Genomic DNA, 12,864 nt, shown 5'->3' on the forward strand with positions numbered 1-12,864 from the left:
TTGGTTTCTTGTCACTGTATCGTTTGTCTTGCTTGGTTGGAAATTTTGATGTGGTGTTCTACATGAGGTAAGGTTTGATCTGAAAATTTAACTGTAACAGGTGAAAACACAAATAAAGTTTATATTTTTTAACTTAATACCTGATTTATTGTAGTTTTCAGTAATAAATAAGTAGAAAAAAAACTATTTATTTTAAGTGTAGCAAGTTTAAAGGACACCCATGGCCTAAATATACTTTTGTAAGCTGTTTGGACAGAACTGTGTGTGAGTAATAGAAACCAGGGCTTAATTTGTGCCGGAACAAACCTCAGATATCTGACCCAGCACCTCATTGTACAAAACCCTCAACGCCCAACCCCAAACAAATTACAAATTAAACTCTGATAGAAACCTAACTAGTCTCTTTTTTCAATTTCTAAAAGTTATAATAATTATCAAATCTCAGTGATTTGAGGCCCACTGCAACATGACGGTTTTCCACGCCCGCCAAATTGATTGCCAGACACCATGTTTCTATAATAACATGTGTCCACACTCGTGGGAACAGTGGGCAGGACAAACAGCTCATTTGCATTTAAAATCACAGACTACAAAAACAGCTGCAATGTATTCAGACACCAAAATGGGCAGATTCTGGAGGCTATAATAAATGATATGATGGGTATTTTGAGCTGGAACTTTAAAGACACAATCTGGAGACTTCAAAGGCTTATCTTACATCTTGTAAAAGGGGTAAAATAGGTGTCCTTAAATGAAATTTCAAAAGGATGCATGTAAAGCAATATTTGTAAAGCAATGTAATATTTAAATGCACTGAAAGCAAATCAGAAATCAATTTCATTTATAACATTTATACAACAACGAGGTTCAAAGGTGATAGAGTGCATTGATTTAATATGTTAAGTTGTTTACTGATATCTACATAGTAGGTACATTGTGTGGCTTTGGTAAGTTCATAAATTCTCCAGAAATGGTTTTATATGCTCATTTATAACCACAGAAATTACACCTATGTGTGATAAATCGAAAACAATTTGCAATTGCGATTGAAAATGTTGCACTTAGCTAATCGCAAGACGCTGCGATATGAAATTTATAAGTAATTTCCCCCACCCAGAGCAAATGCGTGACTGCCGTCTGTGTCTGACAGTCTTACTAGTTAATAGAGTGAGCTCACTTTCATTCTGCCCAATCAGAATTGCACAGCAAAACTATGTGGAATGCCTGCAATAAAAAAAATTGGAAAGCACAGACATGTGGGACGAAGGCGTCTGCCGCATTGAAAGCATTAATAGATAATATGAGAATATTTTGGTTACAAAGTTACAGACATTGAACAAAAATTGTCACAAAATTGTTGCCACAACACAAACAAATACAACAACCAACACCTAAAAAAGCACCACAGGCAACAGGTGATAACTAATGTCAAAACTCACTATTGTTTGCTCTGGAGAAAAAGTAGTGTTTAATTTCTGAATGTTTAAAAATAGATTTGAATAAACGTAGGAGTAATTTATTATCTTTTCAGATCTTTTTTTTTTAAGACTCACTGCATTTTAGAAGTAAGAAGCTACGATACAAAAGATTGAGCTGAAGCTTGACTACAAAATTAAATTTCAAATCAAATTGAAAATGCAATATCTGTTAAAAAAATTGCAATTAGATTATTTTCCCAAATCGCACAGCCCAAGTCATAAATATTAATGAGCTCTGCTCTGATGCTCTGCAACTCATGCCAGTGTCTGCTTCACACATGCACAAACTGCATAAAAATAAAATTAAAAAATAAAATTAAATAAAAAATAATCATACTTGATTTGTCAACATTTAAACAAACTGAATAGTCAAATGACAATTGTTTCAAATGAAGCAGAGTTGAAGTTCACAGTTATGAAGCGAGTGAGCTAACTGTAGGCAACTACTGCAATTCTGCTTATATAATAATATATATATATTACTGCTCCTGTAAACTATAATTTTACCAGAAAAAAAGAAAAAAATATATATATATATGATATATATATATATATATATATATATATATATATATATATATATATATATATATATATATATATATATATATATATATATATATATATATATATATATGACAGCACAGACAGTAATCAACCTCCTCAAAAAGCATGCATTTTTGAAGTTCTACTCCAGAAAAATCACAGACAGAGCTGAGTGATATGACACAATGCATAAATTTGTTAAACACTTACTGTATACTCAGCAGTCTACATGTGTTTGTTGCCTCATTAAACATTCTAAACATATCACAATATACACATTAAGTTAAGAAAATATACATTAAACAGACCTTATGCTCTTCTGAGTGGCACTGAATAAATTTACAATCCATATATCCTGCAATTTGACAAGCTGTAAACAGACGAGATGCACGGCTTCCAGTTTCACAAAAAGCTAATTTACACTTCCTGCCTCTCCCATTTTCAAAATAAAAGTCCCACGTGGATAGAATGTTTATTAAAATTTTAGATAGACTTAAAAATTAGTGGGCAAAGATAATTGTTGTAATCTCATTAGAAAATGTTGTAGTCAATAAAAAGGAGCCCGAGGCACGCATATTAATAATCCAGGTGGAACATAACAAACTGTATTGATCCAATTTGTCAGTATTCACAATTATTTAACACTTGTGGGCTTTACATGAGAATGAGGAAACGATGGTGTTTGATGTTCATGTGATGTCATTTCCATGTACTGATCTCTAATTGTTCAGCTATGCTCCAGGTGTATCCAGATTGAGATATTTCATTATAATTAATAAATTAATAACTAATAACTAAACGTGCCTACTTAAACTTCAGATAAAATCAATTGCAATGTTTTTGACCTTGTCAGAACAGCAGTGTGTGCAAAATCCTTAAGTCCGCGTAATCCTTGAGACCTCAGCTGTATGTTTGATCTGTCTCCTCCCACCACACCCCCCACTGCTCAGTCATTACATCGATTAAAAAACAGGATCACAGGACATGCAGTCACATCAAACAGGAAGAACTCATATGACACTTGGAGAAGATGAGAACACTCTAGCACCAACAGAGCAAACAACAAAAAGCACCTAAGGGCAAATGGAAATGATCCGACAGAGCGAAACAGAGGAAAAATCCACTGAAGTCCCGAAGATATCCATGGCAGAAAATGCTGAAAATTCAATGATATATATATAGATGATGAATTCCAACCTTGGTTTCTCCTTGGGCACATCATTAGCTCTGGTGATCATCGTGCAGTTTTGAAAACCCGAGAGAAACTTTACAATGGAATAATTCTGCTCATGTTTTAATAATTTCTGTGGAGACCTTGTTAAGGCATCATTCTTTTCTCAAGATAAATGCCCCATGAGGAACAAAACCAGAAAAGGTCCTGGTTTTGGCGACGTCTACGCTACACTCATCCAGATACATTTGAATACAGAGCTACATTTTGGCCTTCTGCCTACAGTACATGGAAACAGCATATTTGTCCTGCATAAATAGCTTGAAGATACTCTCTCAAGTGGATGAATCTGTTGTAGTGTGAACGGTGAAAACAGATATTTGAAAAAGATTATTGCGCATATATATATATATATATATATATATATATATATATATATATATATATATATATATATATATATATATATATATATATATATATATATAGATATGATATTGATTCTATATATTGTTCTGTCTTATGTGCCTGTAATATGTTATTCACATTCCCTTTCAGAATATTTAGTCACAATTGCTGTCATGCGGCAAAATGTGAAACCAAATATATGTTAGACCATAAATAGACTGGAATTATGTACAAACTATCATCTGATGTCTTGATTTTTTTTTTTCGTTTTTTTTTTTTTTTTGCCAACAGAATAATTATGCTGTACTGCAGGGGTGTTTAAGCAACATCATTTTCAATAATTTACTATAATTGAAACATTTTGAGTTTTGGCCATGAAAACAGCATCATCTTGGGGCCTGAAAATGCAAACTTTTGAAAGTGGACAAAGTGTTTACAGAATCATGATTTTGTGAAAAGCGTATGGATTGAATCCACAATATCAAATATATCTCATTCAACAGCTTCCCACAGCTTGTAAGGATTCACTTCAGTTGTCTGACTACTTGCATTTTCAAATTGCATTATGAGACTTTGATTTCCCCAGGCAACATTTGAAAATGAAAAAAACACAGTTGAACAAATTGATTTTTATTGGCAATTTTTGTTGTTTGAAATAATATGATGCATAAACAATTTACTGTAATTCACAAGACCAACCAAGAAAAAAACATCTTAAAACTGTGAATAAAAATCACAAAAGTTTTTGTGACTTGTATATATAGTATAAAAATAGAAAATGAATGACTACTGCTTTCAAGCATGAATTTTCAGGACAATATAGTATAGCAAACAGTATGTGTGTAACATTTGTTTTTAAATAAAAAGTCTTGAAATGTGAACAACTTAAAAAAAATTAAAAATCAAAGGCTGCTTCTCAATATGCGTTAATTATGCGATCTTAGGTCCTTGTGTTCTTGTATAATGTCATCAACAACCACCAAAGTTAAGTTCCAAAACTCAAGACTGCAAGAACAGAGGAAGCTTGAAGCAACCCGAATGCGTTCTTGCACCCTGATCTCAGGAGAAAACATAAGTATTTTAGGTTTTGTTAGTTGGCTAATTCGTACAGTTTAGCCATACGAAAATTTATGTTTTTAATAAGGAGGCATGGCACCCAATCCCACTCCTAAACCCAACTGTCATTAGGGGATGAGCAAATCATACTAATTTGTACGAATTAGATTGTACAAATTCATATGAATTAGCCACAAAATTAAAAAGTTATGACTTGCTGTGAGATTGCATTGGTTTTCTTGGTACTGAGGATGCATGCAGATTTAAGAACTGAATTTACTCGAGAAACCCCAGAAGTCATTGCAACTGAATAAAAGAAGTGGGAAGCACAGCATTTTATATAGATTTATTATTAAACTTCAGAGGCAAAACTTATTTATTTCAGAAGTTTCCCTAAATAAGACTGTGAAAGTAAACATTGACATGAAAATCTTAATAGAGGCTTAAACTCATAAGGTGGTTTATTTGCTTGAATTTATTTTAAAATCTGTTTTATTTGTATCGTGCAAAGTAAATTTGTAAGGTTTTTGTGCAAACTAATCGTTGAATGTTATAATGTTTAAGTAATGTTCAGTTAAAAATTAGTAAATGTCATGTGACCATCTGGAAGACGGAACCTCGTTTCTCTCTTTTTTTTCCAGCATCTCATTTCTCAAAGCACGTGTTCTCTGTTTTTACGGTCTCCTGAGTTTGTTCTTCCGAGCTGACCTGGCAACATCATTCTTCACAAGAACACGAGTACGTTCTCTGCGTTCTTGGAATTGAGAAACAGCCAAAGAATCAGATGCTTCTGCAACCCCACATTGCAGACAGCGAATGCATTTATAACCATGCATGTGGTAAAAAACCATTTGAAGCTTGTAGAAAATAACAATTTTTCAGTGAGTTTCTATAGACCGAAAACAATGGGACGTGAATGCAAAGCAAAAATAATACAAAAGCACAAAAGAAAAAAAAATGCCAATAAAGATAGATGGTATTCAAACAGAATCTGATTTTTCATTGATATTGCATGTGAAAGCAACTCGAAACAAAGCATGTATATTCTACCACTGTACACTGAAAAGATAAAGGGAAAAGCAGCCACAAATAATGCTTTTGTTCAAAAAACAATTATTCTACAGTTTGAATAGTGAAAGTGATTTTTTTTTCAGTAAGGAATTATTTCTGTGGCAAGCTGTTTTAACATTTAATCTGTAAAGTTTACTAGTATACAGTGCTCAGCATATATGAGTACACCCTTCACAAATCTATATTTTAAATTCATATTTTTAATAGGAAGCTATGCAATATTGCATATACAGAAGATTAGTCAGTACCAAAGTCAAATCTGGAGCTAATTCAGCATAATAACTTACAATAATGGTCCAAAAACTAGTACACCCAAATTTATATGTTCTAGAAAAATATTAAAAATGAATTTAAAAAAAGAGGAAAAATCAAAAAGCAAAAAAAAAATAATAATAAATAAAAATATAAACTGGTTGAGATTTTGTATGTTGTCGTTTTTTTTCTTTGCAATATTTTGCTTGACTTTAATTGTATTATCTTTCAATTTCTAAATATGTTTAGAGATTAATTATTATTTGAATATATCTGTGTAATAAATCTGTTTTGTTTAAATGCACCAAAATACATTGCTATATTCATTAAGAAATTGATAAAAAAATATATAATCATTTTCAAAATGGGATGTACTCAGCTATACTGGGAACTTTATTTTCATTCTGTTAGTATGAATATTAAAATCATTTCCATGAAGAAATACTACTTCACTAGTAGAAATCAATGTTTATTAGATTCAGAATTTTAGATATTTTGTTGTTGAAAAAACATCTCACTAGACTCTGCTTGTTTTGTTTTTTCTTCCATAGATCCTACCTTATAAATAGATAGCAGTTCTTTTTTAATAAATACTAATACTTATCTCACATTTCATTAGTGACTAGTAAATAGCATTTCATTACTAATAAGAAATTTCAAATCTTTGTTATTGAATTTGTCGGGAATCTGTCATTAAGATTACAATTATTCAGTTTTGACTAGTATGTATTCAGTTGTGAATGTGAATCATACATTTTTTTTCCTAGTTAAAATTCATGAGCACTTTTCAGTACTTTTTCAGTAAGAGTACTTTTTAGTCCCATTCTTTAAATACTATTTATTAAATTCATGTTTGTTTCTACAGCACTTTTACAATGTAGATTGGGTCAAAGCAGCTTAACACAGAAGTTATAGTACATTGAAACACTGTCAGATCAGTTTTCAGAGTTGAAGTTCAGTTTAGTTCAGTTCAGTGTGATTTAATTTTCACTGCCGAAAGTCTGAACACTGAAGAGCAAATCCATCGTTGTGCAGCTCCACAAGTCCCAACCAAGCAGGCCATGGCGACAGTGGCGTAGAATAAACTTCACCAGTTGATGAAAGTGAAATAAAACAACTTGAAAGAAACCAGGCTCAGTAAGACATAACCAATTCTTCTCTGGCCAAACTTCTTTGTGCGGAAGTGCAGTCTAGGCTCTGGAGGCTGGAGAACGCTGAATGTCCATCATGGAGACGTTGCAGGTGTGAGTAGGTCACCGGCAGGTCCAAGATTATGGATACCTCTAGGCATCTCTTCTAATATGTTGAACAACTATGGCCTTGAAATAAAACAATTTGGTATCTTTTTTCCATGTTGTTTATATTGTACTTGCATGGAATTACATCTCGTTTTACATCTCACAAAATCCCGGCAAGTCCCATCAGCTCTACATTAAGGAATTTCTAATCATCTATTATTGTATTCCTTCCACTCACAACTTGGTATGAATGTTTATAATTAATTTAATTATTATTTAATTATTAATAATTTATTTTTCATCGTCAAAATAATGTGTTGTATTTGAAATGTGACTTTAAATCTTTAAAGCAAACAATAAATGTGACCCAAATAAAACATGGCTAATGTTTTCAGTGTACACTTGCAGAAGACTTTATGCAAAACAGGAATCTACTGTACATAATGGGGAGATTAATTTCACCTTGATTTCTGACACGTTCAGGAACGCACAATGTAAACCAATGATTGTAAGAAAATAAAAACTTCTTACAATCAGTAAAACTAGAAAAGCCAAGCATGGATGCAGATGGAGCAAATCAAACAAATGAACAAGCTTATCCGTAAGTGACAGGGTATAAATGAGTTACAAGACAACATTTCCACATGTGATTTTCCTCTTTATTTGTGATGCGAGCGCTTGGTTTTTGGCAAAATAGTGAATAATAAACCTACAGAGATCAATGGGATCCAGACTCCCATGTCTCAAATTTACAGACTGCACTGTGATGACAGATTCCCATTCCCCATTGATGTCCTGCCTATTCAAACTGAGGCACTTGCTCCCTCAGGTTTTTAAGTAGATTTAATATTAAAGGTGTTTTGATATTTCCTCTTTTAAAGATTTCCGTCATTTAAATTGAGAGTAAAATTAATCAACTGGAATAAATTTGAACACTCCGTATTCACAAAAATACGTCAAAAATAGCGTCGGCATGGACCTGATTCTGACAGTATGATAACCTTTGATAAAAATATCATGATTTCACATTGTGATTACTGCTCTAAAATATGTTCTGTTTAAAGGTCTGGAAAAAAAATAAATAAAATTTTCCCCTTTGAACACAAAATATTTTATTTTGAGAAACATTTAACATTTTTTGGAGCAGTAAACATGTCAGGATAAATAATTCAAATGAATTATTGACTTCTGCTGTCTTCATTTGTTTCAAAAACAGATTCTTTACTATTTAAAACAGCATCTTTGATATCTTTTCTGCTGGAGATTTTAAAAATATAAATTAAAAAAAATAATCTTACACATTCCTTAGGAACGGTATTAAAAAAAAATTTTGGTTTTAAAAACTTGACTTTTTCAATCCTTGGTATAACTTGAAAACAGTTATTGTTCCATGCCTAAGGTGGTGTGACAAAACTTCCATACAACATCAGATTACATGTGTCAAACCACAATATCAGACAATTTTAGAAAATAATGAAATGCATAAAAAGTTTCCTATGAAAATATAGATGCATGATGCACCTGGCAAAATATCATTCATCAAGGTTATTCATATTGATATGAATATTAGTTGTTTATGACATAAGAATTGAATGCGAATAAGTATATTTCCATTTATACTATTTAATTTGTTCAGCTGTACTACTGACAAAATATGTTTGTGAATGTTTTTTTTTTTTTTTTTTTTTTAAACATTTTTGCTCCCACTTTATATTTGTCACAGCCAGGTCAGGTTCTCTCCACTCCCAATCACCACAATCACCACCATTACTGTCACATGACTATTAATCAGCTATACACCAGTGCATCATTCCCAATCATCACTCCTGCACTGTAAAGCCCCTCACTGTCTCTTACTCAGTGTCCAACCTCATTGTTATAAAGAAGGACTACACTCTCCTTACAGTCAGTGTCTAAAGCGATTTCCAAGTTTATTTATCTCTCTCAATTCCCTATGATCTCCAGTGTCTGTGTCTTTACTTTCTAGTGTGGTTTCTCCTGGTCCCTCCTCTGGTTGGCATCAATCCCCGATCCCAGCTCTCTGTGTGCCTGGCTTCCAATACTCCTATGGTCCCTCCGATACATCTGGTCCTTCATATCCATCCCTGCCGTCCTCTTTCAACAAACTTTTTATTATTACTTACATCTCTGGTTCTAGTTTTCTTCTGTGACAATATTAGGTGGCCTTAACTAATATGTACTTAAAAATTGTTACAATGGATTTGTGCAAATATATGTTTTTACATTGTACTTATGCTTGAAAGATTTTTATGATTAAATACCTTAATGAATATTTACACTGTTGCTCCATCCCTTACACCTTAACCCACACTTAAACTTACGCATACTACCTAATATAATTCCACCTCAAGAGCATGATACGATGTTTATCATATCACAATATTTACCTCAATGATCACAATATGAAAGTTTCCCCAATTGGTGCAGCCCTATGTTTAATGGACACTGGCATTTAAAAAACAAGTGGCTTGAAAATAGATACTAGTATGTTTTATAGATCAAATGATAAAATGGCTTGCCACAGTGTTTCGGCCAACAGGAAAGTGTTCATTTGTGCGGATGGAGAGGGAAAAGTTGACTTCCAGTTGCAGATGATCCCAGTTGTTTGATTTGATCAGCGCCGGCTACACAGCATGAAGAGCAGACACTGTGGCTTGCAATATACACACTGCGGTCCTATTTCACTCAGCCTTGAGTATCCTTAGACATGACAGTACAAGCTTACATAAGTCTCAAAGGTGCATGTAGTTTACAGAGAAGAACTGCCAGTTCTAGAATCGAAATAAGCAGCAAAAGAAGTGCACATGTGAACTTGACAGAGCTTAACAAAGCCCTCTAATGCTTTCTGTGGTCTTGATCATATTCAATAAATGCAAACTCTATCTCAGTCTGCTCTGACAAGTTCAAGCAAGACTGAAATCAAAACTGTCAATTCTTGTTTTTTTTTTTTCATGAACTTTGACAGTGTTTATAAATTATGTACCAGCACGTATCATTATTTTTAAAAAAGTCACGAGCCCTCGTAACCTTTTATCAAAATAACCTCCCTCTTTCTTGTCTTGTATGATGACATTGACTGGCGCAAGAGCAGTTCAACCTGTCACTCACATTAGATCACAGCAACAGAATTCAATTACAGCAATTTCTTTTAATATTAATTTGTCACAGAAATTCCAAAAAAAGCTTTTGTTTGAACCTAATGGAAATAATTAGAATGTACTATAAAAACCATAAAACTATAAAGTAAACTATAATGTAAATTAGGGGTCCAGAACCTTTTATAACAGAGCCATTTCTGAAAAAGCCATTTTAAAGAGCACCTCTGATGAAAATCAACTTTTGTAAACTGTGTGGACAGAACTGTCTGTATGTATAGTGTGTCCACTGTCATATTGGGGTGATAGAAACACAACAATTCTCTTTATTTACTTTTTTTTTTTACATTTCCTGATGGTAAAATAGGATACAAATGTGATTTTGAGGCCCACCACAACGTGATGTAAGAGTGCAAGTTTCCTCGCCCACCAAATTGATTGACAGGTGCCATGTTTCTATAATAACGTGTACACGTCCACAGAATTTTTTTTTGCAAATAAACTGGGAATAAAATATTTGTTACAACACTGTTTTTAAAGGTTTCATAAGTTTTTTTTAAGGTTTTATAACTTTAAAATGTTTAAAACAATAAAGATGGTAAAATCGCTATGTATCTCTTAACCGCAATAATCACCACGGCCATATGATGTAAATGCGTATATCTAGTTTAAGTGTGTGTGTGTGTGTGTGTGCTGCAAACGGCATTTTTGTGAGACTCATCCTATCAGAAAGGCTTGAATAAACTTCACTGCAAATACATTAAATAAACTAAATTTGTATTTTGACTAAAGAGCTGTATTTGAGCTTCAACTGAGTTTGTCTCGGTCACTGACTCTTTATCTGACATAACACATGAGAAGCAGGCATGCACGGGGGAACGATGGGCGGGGAAAAGCAGCTCATTTGGGTTTAAAGCCACGATTTACAAAAAGAGCTACAATGTATTTTGACAGCAAAATGGGCAGATTCTTGAGGCTATAATAAAATATCTGATGGGTACTACTATTATTACTACTATAAATAATACAGGTTTAAACAAGACACAAACACAAATAAACAAATATGAAGCATTTGTTTATCTTTTATTGACGTAACAATTTAAATTATTCCACAGTGCCACATTTGTCGAAACATCTTTTTATAGTAAATTGAGTTTTTATTCGTTTTGCTGTAAAAATTATTATAAGAGGAAATTATACTTGTATTTATAAAAGGAAACTGATTTCTAGTGACAATTATATATATTTTTTTACTTTGTAAAAATATATAAAAAAATAAATTAACAGTTTTTTTTTTAAGTATTATTATTTAAAAAATTGAAAAGTAGTTGATTACATGTAACAACCAGTCAAATTGATTTTGTTATTCACTGCATTTATAAATCAGTGCTTATTTTGGTCTGACTCACTGCGATTGTCTGATTGGTGGATTGTTCTGAACAGCAACATGGGAAATGAAGTTTTCACCATGAATTCACAAATCACATTAATAACTCCCACAGATGACTTTAAAAATTCCAAAAATATTGCTAAAACAAATCAATTCCACCAACTTAAAGCGTTTACTTCTAGACATTCGCCACAAGCTAATTTGCTGTGATTAAACTGTTATAGTTCGGTAATTTTTTTTAATTAACAGTGAGAATTTCTGTACAACATAATTTATTTTTCATCATGAATTGAGCTGTTAAGCATAATTTACATTGATTAAAAACCCCACAGATTTTTCTTTAATGGTTTTCAAAATCCATTCCAAAATCAATGGAACTTTTGCTACAGGAACCAGCAAATGATAACAATCCATTTTCCCAAAGTTAATAAAATAAATGATGTCCCGCCCTACATTTTTTTCATGTTCAAGAAGCCGTTTCACTCAGATGTACATCACAGTAGGAAACAAAAGACTATCGCAACTTCAATTTCATGCCGACTTCATCAAAAGCTGCTCACTATCCAGAACAGCACCACGGACAGCTCCCCATTAACGCACCTGAAAACAATGTTTTTCACAGCAGGAGAGAGGAAAATGTCTTCTGTCATGCAACTAATCAAAACACCACAAACGGTTACAGGAAGTGTCGAACTTTGCAAAGCACGTAAACACACAAACAACCCCCTGTGCCTCATGTAGCAGAATTTGCCCACTGAAAGAGTTCCTCTTCAGTAGCTTTACTAAAGCATGATTAGTATTCAGCTCCCACTGTTATGCTACAGTTCCGCCCCGCCAATCATGTGCTCTCGGTCTCGGAAACCCAAAGAACTCTCAACTTCATGCACACGGTGTACTTACTGTATATAACAACATTCTTTGCTTCATGTGGCGCTGCTTTTTATTCCAGTGTAAGGGTGTACTTAGATCATTGATGGCTTCTTTCACAAATAAAAAGCACATTATATTGCAGACGACGTGGTGCTTTCACAGAAAAATCACTAACTTTGGAATTTACTTTAGAGCCTCTTGAGATGTTTTGCAATATAGGACTGCTTTATAAAAGTAAATGTGAAATGTATTCACAGACCACATCAAA

The sequence above is a fragment of the Danio rerio genome, chromosome 12 (genome assembly GCF_049306965.1).
Source record: "Danio rerio strain Tuebingen ecotype United States chromosome 12, GRCz12tu, whole genome shotgun sequence".
Lineage (NCBI taxonomy): Eukaryota > Metazoa > Chordata > Actinopteri > Cypriniformes > Danionidae > Danio > Danio rerio.